This window comes from Pocillopora damicornis, chromosome 8, assembly GCF_964200805.1.
Source record: "Pocillopora damicornis chromosome 8, jaPocDami1.2, whole genome shotgun sequence".
Classification (NCBI taxonomy): domain Eukaryota; kingdom Metazoa; phylum Cnidaria; class Anthozoa; order Scleractinia; family Pocilloporidae; genus Pocillopora; species Pocillopora damicornis.
In genome coordinates this window covers 14,970,970-14,981,239 of record NC_142677.1, presented here as the reverse complement: position 1 = coordinate 14,981,239, position 10,270 = coordinate 14,970,970, and positions in this window count along the sequence as shown.

Here is a 10,270-nt window from a genome sequence, read left to right as displayed (position 1 = left end):
TCCTTTTGGTAAAAAGTTTCCTTAAGTGAATTTCTACAACACTTGTCTCTCAACGGCTTCTTCGCCGCTTAAACATTTAAGATCAAGTAACAAGGTGCGAGGAAAACAATGAATTTGTTTAACGTTACAAGTTCTTGTAAACAATCATAGATTGCTTTGAAATTACGGAAACTGTGCAGACCAATGCCACAATTGAAATATAATTATTTTGCTCAGTTTTAAACAAAAACGATTCCAGGGTTTTTTTGGATAATCTTCCTACAGATGTAGGCTTACAAACTGTTTGAGTGTTACACTTATTACTTATACCTATTAATTTGTTGTCATTGCCATCTGATTCCTTCTTTAATGCAATTTGGCCTTGAATTATGAAAGAAAAACATTTCCCTTTGAACTAAGAAAAATTTTTATTTAATGATCCTTTGTTTTTTTTATTTCAATGTTTGTTTCATGACGTTTGTTGTACTCAATGCTCACTGACTTCGTTTATTGCTATCTACTGAGTGAAAACATCATTTGATGAAAAAAATTAATAAATGCGGACTGGCCCACCAGGGGAGTTCAGTTAAACTTTCTAATCTTATTGGACTTTTCTAATACGTTAGAATCATCCTCTTTTTAAAAAATTCGTCGGTGGTTTTAAAAATGGTAACAAAATTTAAGCTCTTACTGAGGGCGGATTTCTAGCTCTGACTCGGATAGTGGAAGATTTTCTGGAATGGTGACGACAGTTTTGAGGCTTTCAGGTGATGAGCGAGGACCCATAAGTTGGTCAAGTTTTTGGGCCATTATTTGATGCTAATGGTTAAAAACACTGAATTTGGTGACGATATTGATTGGAATGAGAGAAAGAAGTTCCATAAAAATTGGAAGCGAAAACCCTTAGAATTGGATTAAGAAAGTCTCAGTAAGTTTAATAAAATAATTTACCCTGTTTGTTGAGAAACTCTTCTAATGCGACCTCTTGTGTCTCTGTGATAACTAAAATGAAACGCATGATGATAACAATATAATTAGTTGTGACCTGTAATTAAGGGGGTAGGTAGCCAAAAGAACTGTGGTGCTGCATCGGTGAGAGAGTATAACAGGGTAATTTGGTATCATCAGCTGAGTTGATGAAGTAAATTGACGACCGTTTCAAGAGTTAAAGCTGACGTTTCGAGCGTTAGCCCTTCGTCAGAGCAACCGTTACCTGTCATGGTCTTTTGTGTTCCCCTCACTCTCTTGATTTTTATTCTTCTATTGGGAAGAAACTGCCTTAAGTAGGTAATTCAGCTTCCGAAAGTCAGTCGTATAACTTAATTCAGGCTAAAGGTTAAACATCTTGTAAAGTCCCAAACAATATTGTGGTTAGTTAGTGGACGATGTTCAGAAATGTGATTGTTGACATCACCATTTCTCACGGCCGATCTTTTAAACTGCTCCTTGTTAGTTTTGTTCGTAATCAAATGTTCTCTTGAGTTTTTATGGGTTTCGCCTTCGTCTCGCTGCCGAAAATCTTGGTTAAGAACGCCTGCCAGTCTTTTGCAGAAAAAAGATTTGCCCATATTTTACTTAAAACGGCGCAGCATCTTTTAGACTTAGTAGCCTTAATTTTGTCTGTAAAAGAAATGATAGGGAAAAAAACTTCACAGTTTTGAGTTTTGTCGCGTATTGTGTCTTTTGTATGGCCTTTTTTTTATATCGTGATAAATAAAAAGCCTTTCCACCACTCACAGGTACAATTCTTTCTCTAAACTTTTAATAGTGCGATTGATAACTGGGCTGTCAGACTGTCGAAATACCAAGATTATTCGGTTTGCTTATTACACTTTACAAGTCTCGGTTCGAGTTGTAGTATCATACTGTTATAATCATAAAAAAAATCTGATAAGGTCTCACTTTTCCTCACCTAGAGAACTATTGTCAGCAGCAGCAAGGTTTTCATCAGCTGCCATGTTGTCCTCTTTTCCAACTGAAATACCAAAACAAATTAACAGTTAACACTCCCGATCTGTGATGACTTTTGTTTTTCAACCTCTAATACATACCAAGATTTAGATCTAGATTTAATTTCGGACTTAGGCTTACATTCATTCAGTTTTACATTGATCTCTTGTACCTTTTGGTTTGCCTCCATCATCAACTGATTCCTTCTTGGACGTAAAATGCTCTTGAAATAACAAAGAACACAAATGTTACTCGAGCAAAGAACACTTTCAGTTTTCAGTTTGTTCGTGTGTTTGATTTTACCGTGCGTGTTGTACTCAGTCAAGCTGAAATCACCACTATCCCTTTTCTGTTTTATTTCTCTCACTTGAAGAAAATTTATCATCCAAATCCTGTTTTTCTTGGATTGCTTTAACTTTATCATCTGACGTACCTAAAAAAATAGAAAATAATTAGACATATTGGGTTGTGCTTTGGAAACTGTTTGGAAAGAATGAAGGATAATAAATTTTTAGAAAGCAACCACCAGACACGTTTATAAATACAATACATCAAGAACAGTGAATGTAGTCTTTTTGGGCTCAAGGTTTTCCTATTGTTGCTTTTTATTGCTGTTAAGCATTAAAATAGATGCTCCTGTTTATTGATTTGGAGCAACCAACGCTCACTCAATAAATCAGCCATTATAACAATAAATGCACACCAAGACACGGTTTAATCCTGTACCTGTTGAACTCCCGATCTCTAAATCCTTTGATTTTCCAGAGGATAGGACTTGGCTTTTCTCCTGGTCTAAAAGTATAAAAAACAGATTGTTTAAATGCTCATCATCACAATTATCATTGTTGCTATTCATCAGTTGTGCTATCATTATTATTATTGTTATCAGAATTGTTCTTGATAAATCTGACGGGATAATAAAAGTCATAGAATAATGAATGTCACAATAGGAAACCATTTACGGTCGATTAGAATTTTCGTGATAGCCTAGTTGTAAACTTTCCTGTTAGACTATCAAAATAGATAAATATTTGCCCTTTAACAGAAAAAAGAAACTCCTCTTGCGAGTTGTGGTAAAAAAGATCGGCGCTAAACACATTTCACCATTTGTATTTTGTTTGCTAATGCTTTGTCTGTAAAGACATGGTTTTCTCCTGCTCCTAACTTAACTTGCGCCTCTTCAGTTAAACCAAACAGCAGTTAGTATTACTGGTATCCAAATTACAACATCCAGCACTTTTTCTTATTATTCTTGATCCTCCTGTCTATTTGAGAGTTTTTCCCTCCTGTGTTTCAATTTCAAAGACAAAAATAAATTTTGAAACTAAAAAAAAATGCACGAGCAAATATTTTTAGTAACAACTGCTATTATGAGTCTCGGAAATCATTCTTCTCTTATGCCATCAAAATATCGTTAGAGGTACAGTAATAGTTTTGTAATAGTGTAGTTCGATCGTCCCGCTTCTCTTATGCAGTCAGAAAATTATTGGAGGTACAGTTCGTCCTGTTATATTAAAACAACACGCAGACTCATATCAACGGTGTGGTTCGTCATTCGTTGATTTTCAGCAGTTTGATTTCAGTCATTTTTTAGCGCCCTTTCCTATCTCCTTGTCTCTGATGTTGGTGATCGGCGCATTTGATCTAATAAACTGCACCTTGTCTGTTGTTTGGATCTTCTTTGTCGTTAATGCTAATTAAAGCTCTGTAATAGTGTAGTTTGATCGTCTGGGTGAGTGTAGTCCTGAGATGGACTGTTGTCGGTAGTGGTGACTGACGTTTCGACAACCTGAGCGGAAGTCATCATCAGAGTCAAGTGAATAGTTTTTGTCAGTCGAATGTTCTTAGTCCGGTTTGTATAAACTGATTGATCAGTTTCTCCGTGATGTTATGGGCTCTAAGACTCAAGTGGCGTAGGTCAGTCATGATTGGTCGGTCTCGATCCGTTGGTGAAGTTGGGTCGTTCTGCTCGGTTCGTTTGTAATATCAATGTCGTGAATGAGTCGTTTGTATGGTGCCCGTTGTGGTTGACACCTGTTGTGGGAAGTCTGTTCCAAGTTGGTAAGCCAGCTTTCCAGGGTCAGTCGTTGAAAGTAGTTGGTGCCGTAGTTTAGGCATTGCGCAGAGTCCCAGTCAATAGTGTGGTTCGTAAGTCAGTGATGTTCAGCAATGTGATTGTTGACATCGCCTTTCCTCGTCGCTCGTCTGTGTTCAGTCAGTCTAGTTGTGAGGTTTTCTGCCAGTCTCACCGGTGTAGGAGGCGTGACAGTCGGGGCAATTGATCTTATACACTGCTCCCTGTCTGTTCCTCGGTTCGTCTTTTTCTCTGAAGTTAGTCGGCGATAGTCGTGTAACAGTGTCAAGTAATTCAGTAGATATCAGTTGTTTCAGTTTGTCATGTAGTTGTTTTGTTTTGTTCCTATAGCGTTTGAGTCCTCTGTGGCAATCATTTATCTGCGCTTTGACCAGTCGTCTGCAGGTGGCTTTAACTATCTGGATGGCCTCCTGTGTGTTCAACGGGGACTTAAGTTTGAGCCCGACCGGAACAAGGCCGTGAACTTTATAGCGGATATAAAACCAGAGCTGTTGTCGTATTTGTCTGACAGTGCTTGCGTAGGTGATGTAGTCATTCATAAGTCTTTCGCTCTGTCGTCCAAGTGAACGTAATACAGTAAATGGTTCGAACCCGGGGGTAAAATGTAATAGTGTAGTTTGAAGCTCTTTTTGTTGTCGTTTTATAAACCTCGAATTTCTCTCGGTAACGCAATATTCAGAAACTCCTTGGTCAAAATCCAGTCCGCTCAGTCACCCCACAAACTTGGTGAAATACGCGCGCAAGTGATTTTCAGAAAATAATGTTTGTATATTAAATTCCATTTAACTCAGGCTTTTAAGGACTTTGATTTCTCTGTGCTTCCAAACTTACTTACTAAAGGAGCATCCTTCATATCCACTTTTATCTCAACAGGAGTAGCTTCACTTTCGTCTGTCAATGAAATTACAACGAAATGGTTTTCACTCGTTTTTGTGTCATCAACTGATCAAGGAGGCAACTCATGGACTAAACTTGTGATAATGTGATTGATAACTGGTCTGTTAGATTGTCGAGATACCAAGAATATTCACTTTGCTCATCATAGTTGAAAAAATAATAAAGGGGATAAGTTTCTAAAAAAACTGTGGGGCTGCGTCGTTGGGAGAGTATAACAGAGTCATTAACTGAGTTGATAACGTAAATTAGCAACCGTAAAGAGTTTAAAGCTGACATTTCGAGCATTAGCCCATCGTCAGAGCCAATGGCTCTGATTCACTATCAACTCAGTTAATAGTTGACAAAATTTCAGTTCTAGTTGTCTTGTTATTGTTAATTTTAAAAAGAAATCTAAAGATGCTTGTTTCTTTTTCTCACCTGATAAACCTTTATCAGCAAAGTCCAGGCTTCCAACAGCTGCTGTTGAGGAGGCCTGTTGACTAACTAAAATACCAATACATTTATAAGTGATAATACTCATTATTTTTTACAACTTTTGTTTTCTCCATCTCCTAATATATGCAAGGTTTTTCCCCTAAGTGTAAAAATATCTCAGACCCAAATCAGTTTCAATTGGAAAGTGAAAAATGTAAAACCCATGGTTATCGTGCCGGTTTAGGTTAAAAAATAATTTCTTCCTTATTCTATCCTAAATATTGACCCTCAAAAAGTGATCATTTCCTCTTCAATATTTGAAAAGCTGACTTGCTTTGCAACGTGTTTCCCACTGTTTAATTGACGCTTAAGCTAACACACACTCTGCGTTTGTTCTAATAACTTGTACCTGTTGATTTTCCATCATCGTCATCTGACTCCTTCTTGAATCCAAATTGACCTTGGAATGGTAAAGAAGAATGTTTTATTTTAAGTAAAGGAAACATTTAGCCGTTATGATTCAGTTGTTTGTGTTTCAATTATTTTCATAGGTCTTTTTTCACTCACAAACTTGTACAATTAATTTACTGTTTTATCTCTCTCACCTGATAAAAAATCATCCTCCACATCCACCTTTTCTTGGTTTGCTGAATCTTTTCCTTCCGAAGTAGCTAAGAATTAGAAAAGAATCAAACATATTGAACAAACAAACAATGATTTAAATTTAAAATTTAAAATTTAAACAATGAAGAATAATATATTTATAGAAATTAACCTCCCTACTTTATACAGAACGTCAAATATGACCAAGAATAATAATTGCACCCTCTTCACCCCTGTTTGTCCATGATTGTTACTTTTTATTGCTGCTGAGTTATCAAGCATTAGATCATTGAATTAGGTGTGGCTGCCTATTAATTCATTTCAAACCAAAATTTAATTAATAAACCAGACTTAAGATTACAATATATTTCTAGACTATTTACAGTTTTGTTCTATACTTGCGGAACTGCCGATCGCTAAATCTTTTATTTTTTCAAATGATGGAACCTAAAATTTCCTCAAGTCGAAAATTCCCCAAAAAAAGGGGTTTGAATGATCGTCATCACTGTCTTCACGGTCATCAACATCATCATATTATGGCTACTATTTATGTTTTTCAGTATCTTGGATTCTGTTTACTTTTCCCACGACCACCAGGGTCATGTAACTATTGATTACATGAAGTCCATTAGAGATATATTCCTATTATGAATATGTTTGATTTTAACCCAAGTCAGTCCAACTTACCTGCTACGGACAAAGAAGCATTAAAATCCACTCCGTTATCACTTGAGGTAGCGTCACTTTTGTCTGTCCCTGAAATTATAATGAAAAGTTGTATCTCATCGAAGTTGAGTTAAATGCAGTTTGTAAGCCTTCAGATGTAGGCTTTCAAACTGTCTGAGTGTTACACTCATTACCGTCTTATGCCTATTAATTTGTTATCATTGCCATCTGATTCCCTCGTCATTGCAATTTGGCCTTGAATTGTATGAAGAAAAAACATTTACCTTTGAACTAAGAACACTTGTAGTTAATGTGATCTATTGTTTGTTTATTTCAATGTTTGTTTCATAGCGTTTGTTGCACTCAATGCACACTGACTTAATTTATTGCTCTCCACTCTCTTTTCTTTGTTCCTCTCACCTGAAGAAAGCTCATCACCAAAATCCAGTTTTACTTGGATTCCTGAAATTTTATCTCCTGACGAGTCCAATACACAGAAATGAATCATTTAGCTTGGGTTGTGATTCGGAAAATGTTTCAAAATCAGGTTAGTGCGGAAGGATACTGAACTGGTAAAATGGAAACACCCGACCTCGCTTACAGCGTCTAATATACATTTTGGCCTTAGTTTTGTTTAGTTACTTTTGCTTTTGTTGAGTTCTCAAGCATTAAAGCATTAAACCAGATGTGACTCAGTACTGATTCAAACAAGCATTTATTCAAACCGGCATCTATATAATTACAGTATCCTTCTATACTATGCTCATTGTTCAATTCTGTACCTGTTGAAGTGCCAATCTCTGACTCCTTTACTTTTCCTGCTGATAAATCTTCACCTTTCTCCTCGTCTAAAAGTAACAAGAGAGGTGGCTTTAGTGATCATCATCACCATCGTGTCGTCGTCATTATTATCATTATGATGATTGTTATTATTGTCACTGTCATTATCGATACTGTTGTCATCATCGTCATCATCATCTTCGTCACTGTTATCATTAACTATTATCAATTATTATCGTTATTATTGTTAGACATAAGATATCGGTCTCAGGACGTCCTGGGTGGTGTTACCCCAGTTTATTGTGTGTGGTCTTTTACAGAAAACTTGATTGTTGGACTAACAAGATAATTAAGTAGTTGTCCATCATAAGGACAAACCTCTGATGTGAAGTATAGTATAAAAATCCAAACCAAAAACCTAACAGACATCGAATTGTTCTTTTTCTCCTTTACCTGATGAACTTTGGTCAGGATGGTCTTGTTTTCCATCGACTGCTTCAACGTTTGCTTCTTTGGTAACTTAAAATAACAAAGAGTGTTGTAATGTAAAGTCATTTGTAATGAAAATTCGGAAAATTTTTGTTTTCTTTGCTGAAGATATTTGAGGGTTTTTCCCTGGACGTTTCCATTTTAATACTGAAATAATGAACAGACTGAAAAACTTAGAATTTATAAATTTTCCTTAACTCGTTTTTGCTATTTGGAGCTTACCAAATAATTCTTCTTCGAATTTTCGTACAAATATTGAATTTAGAAAACTAACTTAGTCCTTTCAGTCCATTTCTGACGGTCTACTGACTTCTTTGCGTCGCAAAGTTTTTGACGCACCAGTCCAAGGTATTTTGCTGATCAAAACTGGACAGTGTCAAGTTCTGCTGCTCTCTTAACATTAGACTTGTATACTTTTCAAGAAATAGATAGATAGATAGATAGATAGATAGATGAAAACACAAGTGTTAGTGAAGTCTACTTTGCTCTTTGAACGCTTAGTTGACAACTTGTTATTATTGAAAAAGTGCGAAAAATAATTTCCAAGCGCGACAAGACTATAAATTTTTCGTTTTAATTAATAAAAAAAGCTTGCTGAACTATTTTTAGAACAGTTAGTTTGATTGTTTTTTTCATATCGTGAAAAAGGTAGAAGTAATTCATCATTCATTATGGTGAATGCCCTGAAGTATAATCATTTGTCTCACGATTTGGCCAGTTCAAATGCATATTATTTCCACAGTTGTTAAGAAGCCCTCACTAATTTCGCGAAATTTATCAGAAAAAAATTATGTATGATATAGCGTCATACACATTCAACTCACGCTTTCTACTTGTACCTGTTGATTTGTGACCAGCGACATCAGACTCCTTCTTGAATACAACTTGACATTTCTCTATGTCTAGGGATACTAAGCAAAATAGTTTTTTCATTCTGAGTTCAGAGTGTAAAGTATACTAACTCGACTCGCTTACTGCGGTTTGATTGTTTCTTTTTGCTTCATATTCAGTGATCAGTTGTTTGTTTATTTTCATACGCTTCTTGTTCCAGGTCACTTCCCTTCTTAAAAATCTTGAAAACTTGAGAGGCGCAATTTATTTGCTGTTTTTTTCCCTTACCTGAAGAAAGCTCGTCAACCAAATCCAGTTTTTCTTGGATTTCCGGGACGCTACTTTCTGACATACCTAAAATAGAAGTCACCTCAGTGTTAGCGTGACTCTTCTGCAAATGAAACTGTGAATGCGACTGCTTCAAGACTCTTTCGGCTCGAAAAACGAAGATGATCTGAAGGTCTAAAATGTTGTGGACTAGTTACTATTATTATCTTCGACGCATTCCTCAAGGCACACACTGTTTTGGCAACTCAAATTTGGATTTTCAGACCTGTTTTTTTTTTTATTCGAGAGTCACCAACCGTTGTTGGTTTATTTAATTTTACCATTATTATTATTATTATTATCGCGGACTTATTCTCCTCTGGAAATATAATCTGTCGTTCGTTTATCTCACATTCTTTACATGTCGCTGAAAATTTAAATCGATTTGGAATTTGGTAAATGAATAAAGGGGGTAACTTTTTAAAGAAACTGTGGTGCTGCGTCGGTGGGAGAGTATGACAGGGTAATTTAATATTTTCAACCGAGTTGATAACGTAAATTAGCCACCGTAGTTATCAACTCGGTTGATAATACTAAATTATCCTGGAACTTGGTAAACCACTTTAATTGAAGAGGACAATACGGATTTTAGGTGGTTACTTTAACTTTAAGTGAAACAGGGAGTAAATAGAGAACAACACATGACAACAACAGAATTACCGTGAAAAGTTACTAGGAGATCAAAAGACATTCTCAAAATTCGAAAGAAATTTAAAACGAAAATTGTGACGTTACTGTTCAAAGTTCCATTTCATGAATCAAAGCTTTTCAATGCAGCCCATAAAGTTTGCAAAACTAATACTGGTTAAGTCCAATATTTTTATTTGTTTGTTTCATGGTTTTTTTTTCCTGACTGAGTTTTGGAACTCTATCGATGATGAAACCTCATCAGTAGTTGCTGTTTATAATTTTCATGAAGATGGATAAAACTAATTTAAAATGAGTGGTACGCTTTCCAAATGCATCGGATAATTAACACTTAACTCCCAAGATCTCATTGGTAATTCTCCTTACTGTCTGCCATACAGTTTTTGTGATGTTAGTCTAGAGTATTTGGTATTGAATCAACCTTTAATCCCCTCATTGATATTTTACTTTATTCTCATCACTTTTCTGCTTGATGTTGTATTGATATTGTAAGGAGAAATTCAGTCTTGGTCACTCATGGGAGTTAAAGGGTTATATAAGCGAAGAAATTCCGCACGGTGTCAAGGCAGATTTATTTACCAGTTGGTTTTT